The 9,245-nt window shown below is 36.9% G+C and overlaps 1 protein-coding gene across 9 annotated transcripts in view; it reads left to right on the top strand.

Annotated features, from left to right (window-relative positions):
• Positions 1 to 9,245, top strand: part of LOC108968386 — a 169,698-nt gene that overhangs the window by 49,001 nt on the left and 111,452 nt on the right. For all 9 annotated transcript variants that reach the window (XM_018932402.1, XM_018932400.1, XM_018932401.1 and 6 more), the window contains one exon: positions 2,532 to 3,437. The gene's annotated coding sequence lies outside the window, so the exon portion shown is untranslated. The remainder of the gene's footprint in view (positions 1 to 2,531; positions 3,438 to 9,245) is intronic.

The raw sequence follows: 9,245 nt of genomic DNA on the forward strand, positions 1-9,245 counted from the left end.
CTCAAACACTGAGGGACTTGTTCGCATATAAACAGAGGGACAGTTGTGTATGGTATATACTTATATAATATTCAGAACTCTTTTGACGTTTCCTGTTGGGTATCACACATTTCGTGGCAWATTTATTTACGCTGTGCATAATAATATTAAAAATAATTTATGTTTGTTGCATTTCGATATTCACCGTTTTCAGCTACTCAAGTAAAAAAAGAAAGTATAATTGCTTCCGGCCGCCGTTCGCATACCTAATTACAAAGTAGTACTGCATTTTTATTTCAAATTTAGTTTTTTATGAACTTCACTCTCGTCCACTGGCATTTCATTTAGCATTTTTTTCACTTTCTTTCCTGACCAATTCTCGCATCCAAAACGAATTACCAATGTTTTCTTTAATGAACTCACTTTCACTGCTTGGAGCSCTGGCTATTGAACTTATCATTGTAACTGTAATTAAATGTAAAAATTCATTAAGCAGAATTTCAAAACAATGGACAGAAGTACATACATATACGTATAGACATGTATGCTCTGATTTAATTTGTGGGAAAGTTTAGCAAAGCGTTTAGAATTCTTACTTACAAATTCACATAATTGTGGAATAAATTTTAAAATTTGTACAAAATGCTGGAATTATTGACGGAAGTAGTGCTTAATGATGAAGAATKAGAGAAAAGTTTTACAATATTTCAAGATAAACCACAGTAATTCCAAAATTACACTGTATAACACTCAACAATATATAATAATAAGTACTAAATTGGGTCAAACTAATTTTTTCGAGTGATCGATTTCTAAGTAAAAAAGTAATATTCTCGTTTTTCGACGCTAACTTTCGATATCGAAAAATTTTACTTCGAAATTCAGCTTTCTGAAAAAATATTTAAAGCAACTTACCAAAAAGTAGTTCGACTAAAGTCGTATCTTCGAAAAAAATATTTGTATTATACATATATTTCCAAAATACTGATCCATGTTTGTAACCTTATAACATCTGTCACATAAACTCAAACGAAAACTGTTAAACATTGAATGAGAGAAAGCAATGMTATTGCCCATTTTATTTCTTTTTTTAGGCACTTACTGTAATCAAAAATAAAAAAAAACACAAATTGCGGAAAATGGAAAAAACGCAACTCGAAAAATATTGGTTTGGTCCAATACCCAGAAAAAAAGTAAATTTTCCTTTCCAGTTTTTTGCAACCAGTTTTGAGTAAAATTTTAGCGTCTAAATTTGGCTCATTTTTTTAATCTCGTGAATTTAGCTGTCGAAGCATTCTTTAAGATCGTCTTACAAAAAAAATTAAAATCTTGATCTGTAGTCTCATACAACTGAAATACTACCTTTCCAAGCTACAATGCTTCGCTCTATGGGCTCTTGAAAAGTTCCAAGAAGATCTGACGGTTTCGAGCGAGTTTTGTTTAGCGGTGAGGCCCATTTTTGAATCGKTGGGTATGTAAACAAGCAAAATTGTCAAATTTTTGACGAAGAGGAATCTGAGGAGATTCATGACCTRCCATTTCATCCAGAAAAACGACGGTTTGGTGTGCTTTGTTGGCCCGTGAATTTATCGGTCCATATTTTTTCAAAAATGATGCTGGTGAGAACGTAATCGTCAATGGCGACCGTCATCGCGTCATGGTAACCGATTATTCGATGCTTAAAATTGAAGCTCGTGATCTCGACGACACTTGGTTTCAACAAGACGACGCCACTTCCCACGCTTCCCATCAATCAATGGATTTATTGAGAGAATACTTCGGTGAGACAGGTGTAAAAAAATAAATGGCGCATCCTGTTGACATTGGTCCTGACTCTCCTGGTGGTCTGAAAAAAAAAAAATCAAAAGAAATTCTTAATCAGTAAGGATGCTCTTATAGTCCCTATTTTAGGGAACACGATTTTTTTTTTTTAAATTTCGACTGCCTGAAAATAAAAATAATTTTTTACGCTTCTTTTTTTGAAATTCCTCAATTTTTTTTTTTTTAATATTAAAAACAAAGTATTAAGGATTATATAAAGATAAAAGATAAAGGATTATATAAAGAAGGTTCWTACAACATTTCAAGTAAATCGGTTGTATAGAACTTGAGATAATGCCGGTACCGTGTGGAAAAAAGTTGATTCGAGAAAAACGCGTTTAAAAAAGTGATTCAAATTTCAGGCAGTCTAAGTTATTCATTAGTGCGCTAGGTACTGCGTCACTAAAGTAACTGTGRCTCTTAAAATAATTTTAATTTTTAAAAATCCTTTGGAAATATATGAAAAAAATCGAATTTTTCAAAATTCTAGAGTAGATTAACAAATTAAATGAAACGACGTCGAAGGGAAAAACATGATAAATGCTGCTGTTAAGTTTTGTCAAAAATCCGCAGATTAATAAATTGACAGTTGAGGGAACTTGGTACTCAAAGACGGGTTTCAGACATTAKTTAATATTCAAAAATCTGTAAAAGTTTATCCATTATATTGATAAACTCGATGAATGCCACCAATAGCGCTAAAATATTTTGTTTTCCCATTTTCTTTGCAGGGACGAAYATTTTGTAAATCAAACGAACACAAACGATTGCAAAAATACGAACTTTTTCGCCTCTCTTTGCATACGAAAACYAAATTTATTTTGTAAACAAACAACAGTCCAGCCRCCAGCAGCGCCGAATTCATTCATTTGTGTGTAGTCGGCGGAACGAACAATTGTTGGTGTGCTGTTGGCAGTGTACCGTTGCTGCATGAATGCACAGCTGCAGCTGGCCGACGAGCGSGCAGAAGGCGGCGGAACAAAAGGTAGTGCCAACARCAGCACTGAACGCTGAATAGTGGTGGCAACAAACATGTTGCAACAAATTAAGTGGCAACAACAGCAACTGCAACGACAATATAATAATAAACAACAAACGCAGCAACAACAACGAATAATAAAATAACCWAACAACAATAAACGAACGAGTGAAAGGTACGAGRGAACGAACGAGACGAGCAGMAACGAAAGCCACAGACCAAACATAAAGTGCAAATGCAAATGCAAAAAGTCATTCCACCAGCCACCAGCACACAGTTGTGGCCTTCAATGGAGGCGGCATAATAGTTTGGTGAATGAAAGYAAAAGCAACAACAAAAGACACAAAATAAATAAAGACTTCGCTATAGCGTCACACATATGCCCGTAAGACAACAACAGCAACAAATAAAAACAACTACAACAATAACAATTACAAAAGGCTAACCAATCAACGGAACAAACAACTGTTGCTGCTCGCAAAAAGCAACTAAATTTAGCTGCTGCAACAACAACGCCAACAAACTAACCAAGGGACATTCACACTTCTCCACTGTCATCACTGACGCACGAAATAGCTGGAAGCAGCATAGCAGGAGCCAAAACGAAAAAAGACGAAACACAACAGTATTTGTGCAATTTGCAAATTTTTATTTTAAGGTGAGTCTTCCAATCGATACTTGTGGGCAGCGGCATGTTGTTATCCGTATAAATAAATGCATATGCATTTAGTGTGTATATATGTATATATAGTTTTTTTTATCATGTATTTATTTATATACCTGTAGGAATTAGATTAGGTTAGGTCGYGAGACCACAAATGATCCACTTGGATTACTAGAAACGCTTGTCYGCTGTGATGCCCAGCTAAGTATGGTTGAAAATAAGCCTTGTATATCTACAAAGCCCCTAGAGCCAGRTACAAATTTATTCAGCTGATTGATATATGTACATATACTCCAACCAATTCCCCGAGACTGTGGATAGCATGATAAACGAGATGCTTCAACCTTAGACTGGCGRAAGCTGGATGGTGGGTTTCTAGATGTTTCTAGCTCATCTTCTTCCCTGAATATTTGATAAGTTACATCCTCTTTAGAATCGTGAGTGCCAATATGAAGTCCAATTAGGACACCTATCATTGCGACATTGTGAACCTTGTTAGGAGCTAGTAATTCCATGAATCATTTGCGTTCCACTCAGGGTCAGAARGCTTTTGCAACTTCCCAAGTGCTGGTTGTTGACCAATGCGTGGTCCATAGATCCAGTGGCCGAGCTCATGACGACAGGGATTTTGGATGGAATTTGGGTCCGGGTRCCCTTCACTTCAGTGGTCTGGCAGTYTGAAACTAGAGTTGATTRAGAGCTCCCGGCAGAAGACTCCCCATCCAACCTTCARYTTGAGTTTCAAACCATCCGTAAAAAAGATTGCTTCACATCTTTTCCAGCGACCCAGCGACCCAGCGACCCATCTTTCGAAGATATCTGCGCAGAGAAGACTTCACTGGGAGTAGGTACCGCGGCGCAGCGGTCCAAATTATCAGGGAAACAATGAAAGKGCGAGAAGTTTTCAGACCCCTTAATGTGTCCGGCTACCCGGAGTCTGGCAGCAACCTTAGTAGCAATGAATTTGGCGACTACGATTTCGTAAAGTCRAATCACAACTTTCGATGCGTTTCCATTAGTTCCTTTACAGCACTATGCCATACATTGCTATCCAGAAACTTCCTGTTAGCTTTCTGTCAAGGACGAAGCCCAATAACTTAACTTTTTAAAGAGGATGTAGCCTCCAATTAAGGAGGGGGTGCCTCCGAGATTTTATACCTTSTCGTAAATAAAAGCASTTCAGTTTTATTCCGATTGACAGTTAAGTCGCTCTTTTTCGCCCAGTTAGCTACCACACTGATTTGCCCTTGTGTTAACTCAGAGACGACATCCAGGAATTTTCCTTTAACCATGAGAGCAAGATCATCTAAGTAGGCTATTACCCGACAGCCTCGTTCCCCGAGTTCTTTCAAAAGGTCATCTACTACCAACACAGAACCCCAGGTTTCTAGGTCTAAAACTACTCTTGTTGTAATATGTTCTCAAATTTCCCACAGGTTGTCTACTAAATAGTTGCCTGCAAATTTGTCGACTGCTCGTCATATGACAGTCACGATTGTATAGTGTTCGTATGTACAACTACTATAAAAGTAAGTGAGGGCACTAGCCAATTTAGTACCTCCGTTACATATCTGTCCTTCGTCATTACCATTTCCCCAACAATAACTCGATTGCAGTCAATATCTGGCGTCGCCATCAGGCTGTCACAAATCAATGTTGCATGACGCCACAGATTAATGTTGCTGCAATATCACTGATGTGGCATTTATGTTAATGACGCTGCCATCAATGTTTATTTTTTGACTATCCCAACTATCTTCATCCGGTTGACTGCCGCATACCATACTTGCAACGCGCTGTACATCTGCATTTATGTGTAATAAATATTTGTTTGCAACAACAATAAATACGGCGCGTGTGTAATGCTGCGTCCATAACATGATGGCCAGCACAAAAGACTCAAAACTCAATCAACGGCGGAACACCTATTGTCAATTTGTGCAAATCATTTGTAGGATTTCCTTCAATCACAGCGATTTATGTTGCATGCAATTCGTTTTTTTTGCTTTAGAAATGCCATTGTAAAAAGGAGTGAGAGTTTTGTGGAAAGTGAATGTGGCAAATAATAAAATTTGCTGCAACGCCAAAGTGGCAACAAATATTGGGTAATAAAATGCGAAGAAAAGTAAATGGCAATTGCAAGTTGCAAGTTGGTGAAATTGGCTGTTGTTGTTTTGAAGAATATCATGTTTGGTAGCTTGCTATTTTTAACACTTTATGCTCGAGTGAAAGTGAGAGCTGCATTAATTAGCAGTTAACAGTTCAGCAACACTTATCGCTGAGCCCTTCGCTGGTKGTGAATTACATAAATTATTTATTGTACATTGACTCTGTCTAGTCAGGTGCTATAATTGACTCAAAAGGGGTTAAATCTCCATAAACACTAAAAAAAAAGGCGAGTTGAAAGGCAACCTCTGTAAGGGTCTCAGGGTCAAACACTCGAAAAAAAACTTTTTCTGGAGTATAAACGTTGATTGAAAACCACATCTCAGTACCTTTCGTCGGAAAATATGAATGAAATAGCAAAGGTTGTAAATTTTTGGACGTCTAAGGTTTCAATCCAACTTTGGTTGCACTGCACCTAGGCTAAACGGCTGATCTATTTCTAGGTTTCCTACTTTTTTAAAGAAAAAAAGAACACAGAAATTTCTTTGTSATTTATTTTTCGAAAATTATGTTTTTCAAATGTTGGTTCAATTTTCGATGACTCGTTCGAGCATTTTGACTGGTAACTGATCACCGACACCCATGATGTTCACCTCCAAAGCCTAAATTGAATTGGATTGTCCGCATAGACGCTAGACTACATATCCCCCCACAGGAAAAAGGTCTAACGGTGTGATATCACACGGTATTTTTGTGGTCAATCGACCRCCCCAAAACGTGAATTAACGTGGGATCTTCGGAACTTCAGTGCTGGCACAATCTATATTTTGTACGCTTTCAATTTAAGATCTTGATGTAAAATGCGCCAAGTCCGAGTTGATGCGAACGACGYCGAATCGACTTTCYAYGATATYTGTGCACACTCTCAGCTACGGCTGCTATATTTTCTTCACTGCGTGCTTGTCACGGTCTACTCAGTCGAATATTATCCAATAATGATTGCTGGGTCTTAAGAACGGATAGAATGTGGTAGTTGATGGTATGGTCATAGAAAGGTCAGTTTAGGCCCTCGCCCATAATTATTAGAATTTCTACAGAGCTTTGTGAGTTTCTAAATACTAACATTTGATAATTTTAACGGCTGATCCAGTTCTCTATAGAGGTTTGTTTATCTCTGAAACTCGGTTGTTTTATATCATGAGTTAATCTATAAGTTGAGATAACGCAAATGGTTTACATTTTCTCATTCGAATTGWTTGCTTTATAGTTTGAGATAAAATATTTTATTATTGTAGATCGTGTTATATTAAAAAAAAAAAAATTAAAATGCGGGTCCACGAGTTATTCTGGCTGTCGAGTTATTTATTTTTTTCTGTATAAAATCCTGAAGTTCAATATTATAGTTCGCTTCCAGTTTGTTGTCAACCTTGTACGTTCCWAAGCAATTTGGACCTCATAGGCTCAAGGGAAGGCAAACCTTTGGCCTAATTTTCTTACGAACTTAGACCTACCCCATCTACTAACAATATAGGTTTATATATATCAATATGATGAGACACTTTGAAGTGGTTTTGGGTGAAAACTTATTTAGGATTTCGGAAGTCATAGTCATAGTCTTCATGTCCTTCATAGTCCTAAAATGTGTTATGTCTAAAACCCTCATCAAAAATTAATTTAACAGCAATAACAACATTGCTGTCATAACGAATGTAAAACTTGATTTACCAACTTGTCTGCTATTCTACAACCAATAATTATATCAAAAATGCATARTACGGTTGCTACTGAGAAAAACGTAGCCCTTGCTGAAACTACTATGTATGTATATATAGACCAAAACATACCTATATATAATGTATGTRTATTTAAATGCCTGCCACCAGCGTTAGCCCCTCTCTCTCTCACAGTCRCTCTCTTAATTTTACAGTCTATTAGCAAATAAGTAGAAATAGTAAATGAAACAAGTAAGGAATGGATAAGTTCGGTTGTAACTGAACATTTTATATTGAATTTCAATTAAATATCTCACAAATTGACCGATATTAGCGGAAAAAAGTCAGCTAAAGGAACTGGGTTAAAAATATTCGGCACCTAGGGACTTGTCTTGTTGGATTTGAACAATTTTGTGTAACAAGGTGTAATACTCTAAAGAGATTATTCGCGAAAATTTGTATCCCGTTATAATAGTTTCTTCTTGATTTACATACATATATACCGGAAGKTGAAAAAGTCAAATGAAATTTAAAATGATGATGTATGAGAAGTACATAGATGTGGTTGTAGTCCGATTTTGCCGTTTTTTTGCGCTGTGGAAGAAGAATGTTAGAAGAATGTTATGTACCAAATTTGGTTAAAGTCAGTCTAGCAGGTCCTGAGATATATGATGTTACCTAAAAGTGGGCGGTGCCAAGSTCATCGTTCAATTTTTACACCGTCTCCTTTAAAGCCATCTCATACTTATAAGAATTGACCTAAGCGATTTCTCGAAGCTATATACATTAAACCTATTAAACCATACAGTCCTAATTTTATTTTAGTGTTTCGTTATAGCGTTTTCTGGACGTGACACTGGTCCGGTTACGTCCATCCACGAACTTCGGCTTCCTTTTCTGCCAAGGAATTAGAGTATCCTAATTTATACTCAACTTGCAGCTTGCATGGACGGACGGACAGACATATTGTCAATCGGATTTCAACTTTTCTAGTCATGCTRATCATTTATATATGTATAACCCTATATCTATCTCGCTTAGTTTTAGCTGATACGTGCAACCGTTAGGTGAACAAAACTATTATACTCCTTAGCAATATGTTGCAGAGGTATTAAAATTAAGAGTATGCAAGTAAGTCATTTATGCAAAAACAGCCAAGCTACTCCATTTCTAGGAAACTGGGTAAAGTGTTGCTGCTGCCGCTGCAGCTGTGTGCTTGCGGCTGTCGGCCGTTTGGCGTACTCTGTAGTTGACGTACAATTCATTTGGCTTACATTTCACAGCATATAATTCAACAAAGGGGTGCATTTGGTGTACATGACTAGCTCTGTGTGTGTATTTCTGTATGCGTGTATGTGTAGTTATGACAGCTGAGGAGTGGCTTGCGCTAAAATAAGCCAGCGCTCGCGTCATTCTWAAATATGCAAAGTAGCAGTCAAGCTAAGCCGGCCAAGATGAATGACGATTGAGATATATATAGCGTGTACGTTCCTGCATCTGTATGTTGGGGTGTGTGAGTGTCGCCAGGCAGTGGCAGGAACGGCGCAGAAATAGTAAAATGAAACTAAATTGCTCCATTTTTTGTTTTTTTTTTAAGCTAGCACTATTTTGACGAAGACGCTGTCATTTGTAATATTCTACAGGATGTCCTAGAAATTGGCAACATCTTGCCACAAATAATTTCACTTGCATTGACTTGAGTTGGAGAAACTGACAGGAAATTATTAAAATGCTGTGAAATATATGTAATTGGCATAATTAACCTTGATGGTGCTATAATTAAAATTGATTTGTTAATGCGATTGTAATGCAAAAAGGTTTTGTTGCTGAAGTTTGGGTTATTTTATGTTTCATAATGCTATTGTGGGGTGTTTTTTGTACTTTTTTTATACTCTCGCAGCAAAGTTCACATAACGGTTGTTTGTAAGTCCTAAAACTAAAAGAGTTAGATATAGGGTTATATATACCAAAGTAGTCAGGGTGA

This window comes from Bactrocera latifrons, unplaced genomic scaffold, assembly GCF_001853355.1.
Source record: "Bactrocera latifrons isolate USDA-ARS-PBARC rearing strain unplaced genomic scaffold, ASM185335v1 scaffold_213, whole genome shotgun sequence".
In the NCBI taxonomy this organism is placed as follows: domain Eukaryota; kingdom Metazoa; phylum Arthropoda; class Insecta; order Diptera; family Tephritidae; genus Bactrocera; species Bactrocera latifrons.